This window comes from Cherax quadricarinatus, chromosome 14, assembly GCF_038502225.1.
Source record: "Cherax quadricarinatus isolate ZL_2023a chromosome 14, ASM3850222v1, whole genome shotgun sequence".
NCBI classification, from domain to species: domain Eukaryota; kingdom Metazoa; phylum Arthropoda; class Malacostraca; order Decapoda; family Parastacidae; genus Cherax; species Cherax quadricarinatus.
This window is the reverse complement of record NC_091305.1, coordinates 5,153,569-5,163,607: the sequence shown is the minus strand read 5'-3', so window position 1 is coordinate 5,163,607 and position 10,039 is coordinate 5,153,569. Positions and strand designations below refer to the sequence as shown.

The window sequence follows — 10,039 nt, the reverse complement described above, 5'->3', positions numbered from 1 at the left end:
GAAAGGTGCTGTTAGTGTGTAGCAATATTCCAGCCTAGATAGAACAAGTGACCTGAAGAGTGTCATCATGGGCTTGGCCTCCCTAGTTTTGAAGGTTCTCATTATCCATCCTGTCATTTTTCTAGCAGATGCAATTGATACAATGTTATGGTCCTTGAAGGTGAGATCCTCCGACATGATCACTCCCAGGTCTTTGACGTTGGTGTTTCGCTCTATTTTGTGGCCAGAATTTGTTTTGTACTCTCATGAAGATTTAATTTCCTCGTGTTTACCATATCTGAGTAATTGAAATTTCTCATCGTTGAACTTCATATTGTTTTCTGCAGCCCACTGAAAGATTTGGTTGATGTCCGCCTGGAGCCTTGCAGTGTCTGCAATGGAGGACACTGTCATGCAGATTCGGGTGTCATCTGCAAAGGAAGACACGGTGCTGTGGCTGACATCCTTGTCTATGTCGGATATGAGGATGAGGAACAAGATTCAAATTCAAATTCAAATTCAAATTCAAAGTTTATTCTCTATAAGGATTACAATGCTGAGTTAACAGAAATTTGGTTATTGTGTGGTTTACATGTAGTAAAATTGTGATTACAGAGTGTACCACTAGAACGCTTATTCGCGCAGACTTAGTTTTATTCTTAATTGTAAAATATTACAAATTATGAGGTAAGTTGGTATTATGGCTAAGTGACTAAATACTAGTTTGTGAGTTTAGCAATGTGAATGCTTTTGTTTTGGCACAGTACATAGTTTCAGTATTGGAGTATCACAGGATTCATTATTTTAAGATTGAGATTAATATTTCTGTTTATGGTCAAATGAGTGAGTGAGTGTAAGTGTGAACCACCAGGTGGTATTCGTGTAGTTAGTTGACGGGGTGTATCAGGGAGATAAGATGTTTTCTAATGGTAGTTTTGAAGGTGATGAATGTGTCTGCAGTTCTAGAGTTCTCAGGTAGGGTATTCCAGATTTTAGGGCCTTTGACATACATTGAATTTTTGTGAAGGTTTAGTCGGACACGGGGAATGTCGTAGAGATGTTTGTGTCTGGTGTTATGCCTGTGGGTTCTGTCACAACTATCAAGAAAGCATTTTAGGTCAAGGTTGATATTAGAGTTTAAGGCCCTGTAGATGTAGATTGCACAGTAGTAAGTGTGGATGTACTGAACTGGGAGTAAGTTTAGGTCTATGAAGAGTGGGGGGGTGTGTTGCCAAGGATGGGATTTAGTGATTATTCTTACTGCAGCTTTTTGTTGGGTTATTATTGGCTTTAGGTGTGTTGCTGCAGTTGATCCCCAAGCACAAATAGCATAGGTGAGGTATGGATAAATAAGTGAGTGGTATAGTGTGAGAAGGGCATTTTGCGGCACGTAGTATCGTATCTTGGAGAGGATCCCAACCGTTTTGGATACTTTTTTTGGTTATATGCTGGATATGGGTGCTGAAATTCAGGTTGTTGTCAAGGTATAAGCCTAGGAATTTGCCCCCATTATTTCTGGTAATTAGAGTGTTAATTTGAGCATCTCCTGCTCTGCTACCAAACATAATATAGTGGATGGGAGCGAGTACTGTGCCTTGTGGAACAGAGCTTTTCACCGTAGCTGCCTCGGACTTTACTCTGTTGACTACTACTCTCTGTGTTCTGTTAGTGAGGAAATTATATTATTATTATTATTATTATAATCAAGGGGGAAGCATCGACCGACTTTTCCTGTTATTCCTTTAGCACGCATTTTGTGCGCTATTACGCCATGGTCACACTTGTCGAAGGCTTTTGCAAAGTCTGTATATATTACATCTGCATTCTTTTTGTCTTCTAGTGCATTTAGGACCTTGTCGTAGTGATCCAATAGTTGAGACAGACAGGAGCGACCTGTTCTAAACCCATATTGCCCTGGGTTGTGTAACTGATGGGTTTCTAGATGGGTGGTGATCTTGCATCATTAGTATTTTGATTAGGCCTGAATCCAAATTGGCAGGGGTTGAGTATGTTTTGGGAGATGAGGTAGGAGTAGATTCGTTTATGAATTAAATTTTCGAAGATTTTTGAGAGAGGGTGTAAGTTGGATATTGGCCTATAGTTATTCAACTCTGATCTCCTTTATGGATCGGGGTGACATTTGCTATTTTGAAAACTGTAGGGAGGTGGAGGATTCAATGGATTTGTTAATGTATAATAAAGATGTTAAACGAACTGGCCCCTCAAGGAAGGTTCCTTGATGTTGGTGAGGGGCTCTTGATTTAGGGAATTGGATCTGTGCTCCAGTTCCCCGAATTAAGCCTGAATGCCTTCCACATCCCCCCCCCCCAGGCGCTGTATAATCCTCCGGGTTTAGCGCTTCCCCTTGATTATAATAATAATAATAAACGAACTGGGTAATACCTCAGCAAATACCTCTTAGTAAATTTCATGTATCCTGAAGAACAAAAGATAAGATTTTCTTCGGATTTTTAACTCGGCAGAGTTACCTACCCAGGATAACCCAAGAAAGTTAGTGTGTCATAGAAGAAGAAGGACAAACAACAAAATCATTATTATTATTATTATTATTATTAGTATTAGTATTATTATTATCATGGGGGAGCGCTAAACCCGTAGGATTATACAGCGCATGGGGGGATGGAGGGTATTCAGGCTTAATTCAGGAAGCCGGAGCACAGCTCCAATTCCCTAGATCAAGATCCCCTCACGAGCATCAAGGTTGAGTGGCACAACAACAACAAGCAAAGAAGATAAAGTTGAAGAAAGTGTTAAACAAGTGGTGGTAAGTTTGAGTGGCCCTGAACCACCACCACCACTTACAATCATGTGATTTAGTACAAGATACCAACCACGTATTATAACAAGTCTACACTGGTTACACAGTCAACTTAAGAAGCAGTGCAGGTATGGTGAAGGTGTTGACAAGCAGCAGTAGTGAGGTGAACCCCACCACTAACACCACTCGTAGCAGAAGCAACTTCAGGCGAACTCCATCTACACACATCTTTCAATACTGGTTAATTACGCACTTTCTTTTTTAAGTTATGACAGATGCATTCAGTTATAAATGACCTAAGAATATATTGGTATATTGCATAGGTACAAACTATGAGTGTCAGTGTGTGCACAGTGGCTAATTCCTTGTTTATTTTTTTTTTTTTTGGGGAGGAAGGGGGTGAAATCTGTACATTATTCCCGTGTGTCATTGAATGATTTCTCCAGCTAAATAATCCTTTATTAATGTGCATGTGTATTTGAGATAATCTTTATATGTGGAAATATAAGAAAAACCATTGTGGCCTAAGTTAACCCACAATATTATTATAACTAAACCTAACCTTACCTTTACCCTTACCTTTACCCTTACCTTTACCCTTACCTTTACCCTTACCTTTACCCTTACCTTTACCCTTACCTTTACCCTTACCTTTACCCTTACCTTTACCCTTACCTTTACCCTTACCTTTACCCTTGCCTTTACCCTTACCTTTACCCTTACCTTTACCCTTACCTTTACCCTTATTTTCATCCTTATTTTCATCCTTTCTTTTATCTTTACTTTTACCCTTACCTTTATCCTTACCTTTATCCTTACCTTTATCCTTACCTTTATCCTTACCTTCATCCTTACCTTCATCCTTACCTTCATCCTTACCTTCATCCTTACCTTCATCCTTACCTTCATCCTTACCTTCATCCTTACCTTTACCTTACCATTATTAAGCCTAACTTACCTCTTAATAAATAATGATGTTCACATTGCTGGTAAAATGGAAAACTTGTAATATTACTTCAGAAATTAAGCCAGTGACACAGTCACTTAAGGAGACCTGGAGACCTGGAGAGAGTTTCGGGGGTCAACGCCCCCGCGGCCCGGTCTGTGACCAGGCCTCCTGGTGGATCAGCGCCTGATCAACCAGGCTGTTGCTGCTGGCTGCACGCAAACCAACGTACGAGCCACAGCCCGGCTGATCAGGAACTGACTTTAGGTGCTTGTCCAGTGCCAGCTCACCAGCTCACTGGCTCATCAAGTCATTATTTATCTTATTATAGCAAATATCTTGATAAATAACAATTTCTGCAACAGATAAATATGTTTCCTGTGTTATGGATAAGAATTTATTGTGAAGAGTGTGTATTGTTGATGGAGTTAGTCCCTGGAGCAAAGTGCATGTTGACCTCGTTTTTCTTAATCTGTAGTGGGAAGTCTTCATTTTTACCTGTGACTGGTTTTTAAGGGCTCTTTCACACCCTCGGCCTGGCCTGAGGTCAAACTTCCCTCTTGACTACCTGGTCGGCTAAGCTATTGGTGCTAGTGTTCTGCTGGTCCACTAAGCCCTCACAACCAGGGCGATTTGGCACTTATAAGCAGAAACTGGCCAGTTTATTTTTTTTAATTCTATCTTCACTTTGGCAGTATTTCCAATATATATATATATATATATATATATATATATATATATATAAAATTATATGTGTATGTATGTTCTGCCCAGTGCATGTAGTCACAGCTTCTCTTTCTTCAACATTTAACAGTTTTTCAAAATATTCCCTCCATCTCCCCGATACCTCCAACTCTCCACCTAATAACTCTCTCCTATTTTTAACTGTTAAATCCACTCATTGCCTAGGCTTTCTCAACTTATTAATCTCGCTCGCCTCACGGGTGACCCCGTGGCTCTACCTTCACTCATAGAGGGCCCAGGTTCAATTCCTGGTCGGTTAAAATATTTTGCTTTGTTTCCTTACACCTGTTGTCCTGTTCACCTAGCAGCAAGTAGGCACCTGAGTGTTAGTCGACTGGTGTGGGTCGCATTCTGCAAGACAAGATTAAGGACCCCAATGGAAATAAGACAGACAGTCCTCGATGACTCGCTGACTTTCTTGGGTTATCCTGGGTGGCTAACCCTTCAGGGTTAAAAATCCAAATGAAATCTTATCTCACCCACACTCTCATTTGCTTTACTACATTCCTTCACCACTTGGTGGCCCTGTGGCCTGACTGGCAAAGCTCTTGCTTCACACACGGAGGGCCCGGGTTTGATTTCAGGCAGGGTAGAAACATTTCACTGCGTTTTCTTACACTGCCTTTCTTGGGTTATCCTGGGTAGCTAACCCTTCGGGGTTAAAAATCCGAACGAAATCTTATCATATCTTATCTCTCTTAACCCCTCTTTTTCTCTCCATATACTCCTCCTTCCTTACATTACCTGTACTTTGTAAAAATCTTTCATATGCTAACTCTTACTACTCTTTACCTCATCATTCCACCAGTTACTCTTCTTCCCTCCTGCACCCACTTTCCTGTAGCCACACACTTCTGCTGAACATTCTAGCACTGCTTTCTTAAATCTCTCCCATACCTTTTCAGCCTCATTGCCAGTACTCTCACTAATCCATCTTTCTTCCAGTAGCTGTTTATATCGTACTCTAACTTCCTCCTCCTGTAGTTTATAAGCCACCTCTCTCTAACTTGATTATGCCATTTTCCTTGTATCCCCTCAACATTTTACTCCCACTGTAGCTACAACTAAAAAAATGATCTCGTATGTCTGTGGCCCATCTATAAGCATGCACTTCCTGAAGTCTACTCATCACTCTTTTATCTACCATTACATAGTCCAGCAAACTACAGACATTATTCCCTATATCATATCTTGTATACTTATCCTTTTTTTTTTCTTAAATTTTTTTTTTTTTTTTTTTTCAAGTGGGCCGTCTCCCACCGAGGCAGGGTGACCCAAAAAATAAAGAAAATCCCCAAAAAGAAAATACTTTCATCATTCAACACTTTCACCACACTGACACATTATCACTGTTTTTGCAGAGGTGCTCAGAATACAACAGTTTAGAAGCATATACGTATAAAGATACACAACATATCCCTCCAAACTGCCAGTATCCCAAACCCCTTCTTTAAAGTGCAGGCATTGTACTTCCCATTTCCAGGACTCAAGTCCGACTATATGAAAATAACCGGTTTCCCTGAATCCCTTCACTAAATATTACCCTGCTCACACTACAACAGATCGTCAGGTCCCAAGTATCATTCGTCTCTATTCACTCCTATCTAACACGCTCATGCACGCTTGCTGGAAGTCCAAGCCCCTCGCCCACAAAACCTCCTTTACCCCCTCTTTCCAACCCTTTCGAGGACGACCCCTGCCCCTCCTTCCTTCCCCTATAGATTTATATGCTTTCCATGTCATTCTACTTTGATCCATTCTCTCTAAATGACCAAACCACCTCAACAACCCCTCTTCTGCCCTCTGACTAATGCTTTTATTAACTCCACACCTCCTAATTTCCACACTCCGAATTTTCTGCATAATATTTACACCACACATTGCCCTTAGACAGGACATCTCCACTGCCTCCAACCGTCTCCTCGCTGCTGCATTTACCACCCAAGCTTCACATCCATATAAGAGTGTTGGTACTACTATACTTTCATACATTCCCTTCTTTGCCTCCATAGATAACGTTTTTTGACTCCACGTATACCTCAACCCACCACTCGCCTTTTTTCCCTCATCAATTCTATGATTAACCTCATCCTTCATAAATCCATCCGCCGACACGTCAACTCCCAAGTATCTGAAAACATTCACTTCTTCCATACTCCTCCTCCCCAATTTGATATCCAATTTTTCTTTATCTAAATCATTTGATACCCTCATCACCTTACTCTTTTCTATGTTCACTTTCAACTTTCTACCTTTACACACATTCTCAAACTCATCCACTAACCTTTGCAATTTTTCTTTAGAATCTCCCATAAGCACAGTATCATCAGCAAAAAGTAACTGTGTCAATTCCCATTTTGAATTTGATTCCCCATAATTTAACCCCACCCCTCTCCCGAACATCCTAGCATTTACTTCTTTTACAACCCCATCTATAAATATATTAAACAACCATGGTGACATTACACATCCCTGTCTAAGACCTACTTTTACCGGGAAGTATTCTCCCTCTCTTCTACACACCCTAACCTGAGCCTCACTATCCTCATAAAAACTCTTTACAGCATTTATTAACTTACCACCTATTCCATATACTTGCAACATCTGCCACATTGCTCCTCTATCCACTCTATCATATGCCTTTTCTAAATCCATAAATGCAATAAAAACTTCCCTACCTTTATCTAAATACTATTCACATATATGCTTCAATGTAAACACTTGATCTACACATCCCCTACCCACTCTGAAGCCTCCCTGCTCATCCGCAATCCTACATTCTGTCTTACCTCTAATTCTTTCAATTATAACCCTACCGTATACTTTTCCTGGTATACTCAATAAACTTATTCCTCTATAATTTTTACAATCTCTTTTGTCCCCTTTCCCTTTATATAAAGGGACTATACATGCTCTCCGCCAATCCCTAGGTACCTTCCCCTCTTTCATACATTTATTAAACAAAAGTACCAACCACTCCAACACTATATCCCCCCCCCCTGCTTTTAACATTTCTGTCATGATCCCATCAGTTCCAGCTGCTTTACCCCCTTTCATTCTACGTAATGCCTCACATACCTCCACCACACTTACATTCTGCTCTTCTTCACTCCTAAAAGATGGTATACCTCCCTGGCCAGTGCATGAAATTACCGCCTCCCTTTCTTCCTCAACATTTAAAAGTTCCTCAAAATATTCTCGCCATCTACCTAATACCTCCCTTTCCCCATCTACTAATTCCCCTACTCTGTTTTTAACTGACAAATCCATACTTTCCCTAGGCTTTCTTAACTTGTTTAACTCACTCCAAAATTTTTTCTTATTTTCATTAAAATTTCTTGACAGTACCTCTCCCACTCTATCATCTGCTCTCCTTTTGCACTCTCTCACCACTCTCTTCACCTTTCTTTTACTCTCCATGTACTCTGCTCTTCTTATAACACTTCTGCTTTGTAAAAACCTCTCATAAGCTACCTTTTTCTTTTTTATCACACCCTTTACTTCATCATTCCACCAGTCACTCCTCTTTCCTCCTGCCCCCACCCTCCTATAACCACAAACTTCTGCCCCACATTCTAATACTGCATTTTTAAAACTATTCCAACCCTCTTCAACCCCCCACTACTCATCTTTGCACTAGCCCACCTTTCTGCCAATAGTCGCTTGTATCTCACCCGAACTTCCTCCTCCCTTAGTTTATACACTTTCACCTCCCTCTTACTTGTTGTTGCCACCTTCTTCTTTTCCCATCTACCTCTTACTCTAACTGTAACTACAACTAAATAATGATCCGATATATCAGTTGCCCCTCTATAAACATGTACATCCTGGAGCCTACCCATCAACCAATACATAATTTAACAAACTACTTTCATTACGTGCTACATCATACCTTGTATATTTATTTATCCTCTTTTTCATAAAATATGTATTACTTATTACCAAATTTCTTTCTACACATAGCTCAATTAAAGGCTCCCCATTTACATTTACCCCTGGCACCCCAAATTTACCTACTACTCCCTCCATAACATTTTTACCCACTTTAGCATTGAAATCCCCAACCACCATTACTCACACTTCATTCAAAACTCCCCACGCATTCACTCAACATTTCCCAGAATCTCTCTCTCTCCTCTACACTTCTCTCTTCTCCAGGTGCATACACACTTACTATAACCCACTTTTCACATCCAATCTTTATTTTACTCCACATAATCCTTGAATTTATACATTTGTAGTCCCTCTTTTCCTGCCATAGCTTATCCTTCAACATTATTGCTACTCCTTCTTTAGCTCTAACTCTATTTGAAACCCCTGACCTAATCCCATTTATTCCTCTCCATTGAAACTCTCCCACCCCCTTCAGCTTTGTTTCACTTAAAGCCAGGACATCCAGTTTCTTCTCATTCATAACATCCACAGTCATCTCTTTCTTATCATTTGCACAATATCCACGCACATTTAGACTTCCCACTTTGACAATTTTCTTCTTATTCTTTTTAGTAATCTGTAAAGGGGTTACTAGCCCATTGTTCCCGGCATTTTAGTTGACTTTTACAACACGCATGGCTTACGGAGGTAAGATTCTTATTCCACTTCCCCATGGATATAAAAGGAAAAGTAATAAGACCAAGAACTATTAAGACAAAATCAAAGAAAACTCAGATGAGTGTGTATAAATAAACGTGTACATGTATGTGTAGTGTGACCTAAGTGTAAGTAGAAGTAGCAAGACATGCCTGTAATCTTGCATATTTATGAGACAGACAAAAGACACCAGCAATCCTACCATCATGTAAAACAATTACAGGCTTTCGTTTTACACTCGCTTTGCAGGACGGTAGTACCTCCCTGGGTGGTTGCTGTCTACCAGCCTACTACCTTTAAAATGTGTATTGCCTATTGTCAGATCTTTCTTTACAAAGTTCAGTCAAAGGTCCCCCCAATATCATTTACCCCTGGCACCCCAAATGCCAAAAATGCCTAGTCATGCTAGGTGTGATAGCACCCCTCTCTGTAATTAGTATTTTATAATATGTAAACTACACCTGCCACAATTGTGGCAGGGAACCAATTGAGAAAGTAATTGTGGCAGGGAACCTGCCGCAATTACTTGGTCACTTTTTTGGCTCAAAACTTCCTAAACACTCGCCTAACATCTCCCAAAATCTCTATCTATCTATCTATCTATCTCTGCCTCTCTATCTCTCCTCTGCACTCCTCTCTTCTCCAGGTTCATACACACTTTTCAGACCTGACCCTTATTTTAATTCACATAATCCTTGAATTTATACATTTATATTCCCTCTTCTCCTTCCATGACTGTTCCTTCAACATTATTGCTACCCCTTCCTTAGATTAAGAGTTAGGACATCCAATTTATTTCCATTCATAACATTGGCAGTCATCCTCCTTATCTGCACTACACCCACACACATTCAAACATCCCAGCTTTATAATAATTTTCTTCTTATTTTTAGTAATTTACACAGGAAAAGGGGGTTACTAGCCCATTGTTCCTGGCATTTTAGTTTCCTCTTATGACATGCATGGCTTATGGAGGAAAGATTCTTTTTCGCTTTGCCAGT

General features: G+C 40.2%; 1 protein-coding gene across 2 annotated transcripts in view; it reads left to right on the top strand.

The window, feature by feature from the left end:
• Positions 1-2,744: 2,744 nt before the first annotated feature.
• Positions 2,745-10,039, top strand: part of cin (Molybdenum cofactor synthesis protein cinnamon) — a 70,896-nt gene continuing 63,601 nt past the window's right edge. The window contains exon 1 of one of the 2 annotated variants that reach the window (XM_053787103.2): positions 2,745-2,886. The gene's annotated coding sequence lies outside the window, so the exon portion shown is untranslated. Of the gene's footprint in view, positions 2,999-10,039 lie in introns of both variants that reach the window. The other variant, XM_053787112.2, reaches the window with a different exon arrangement.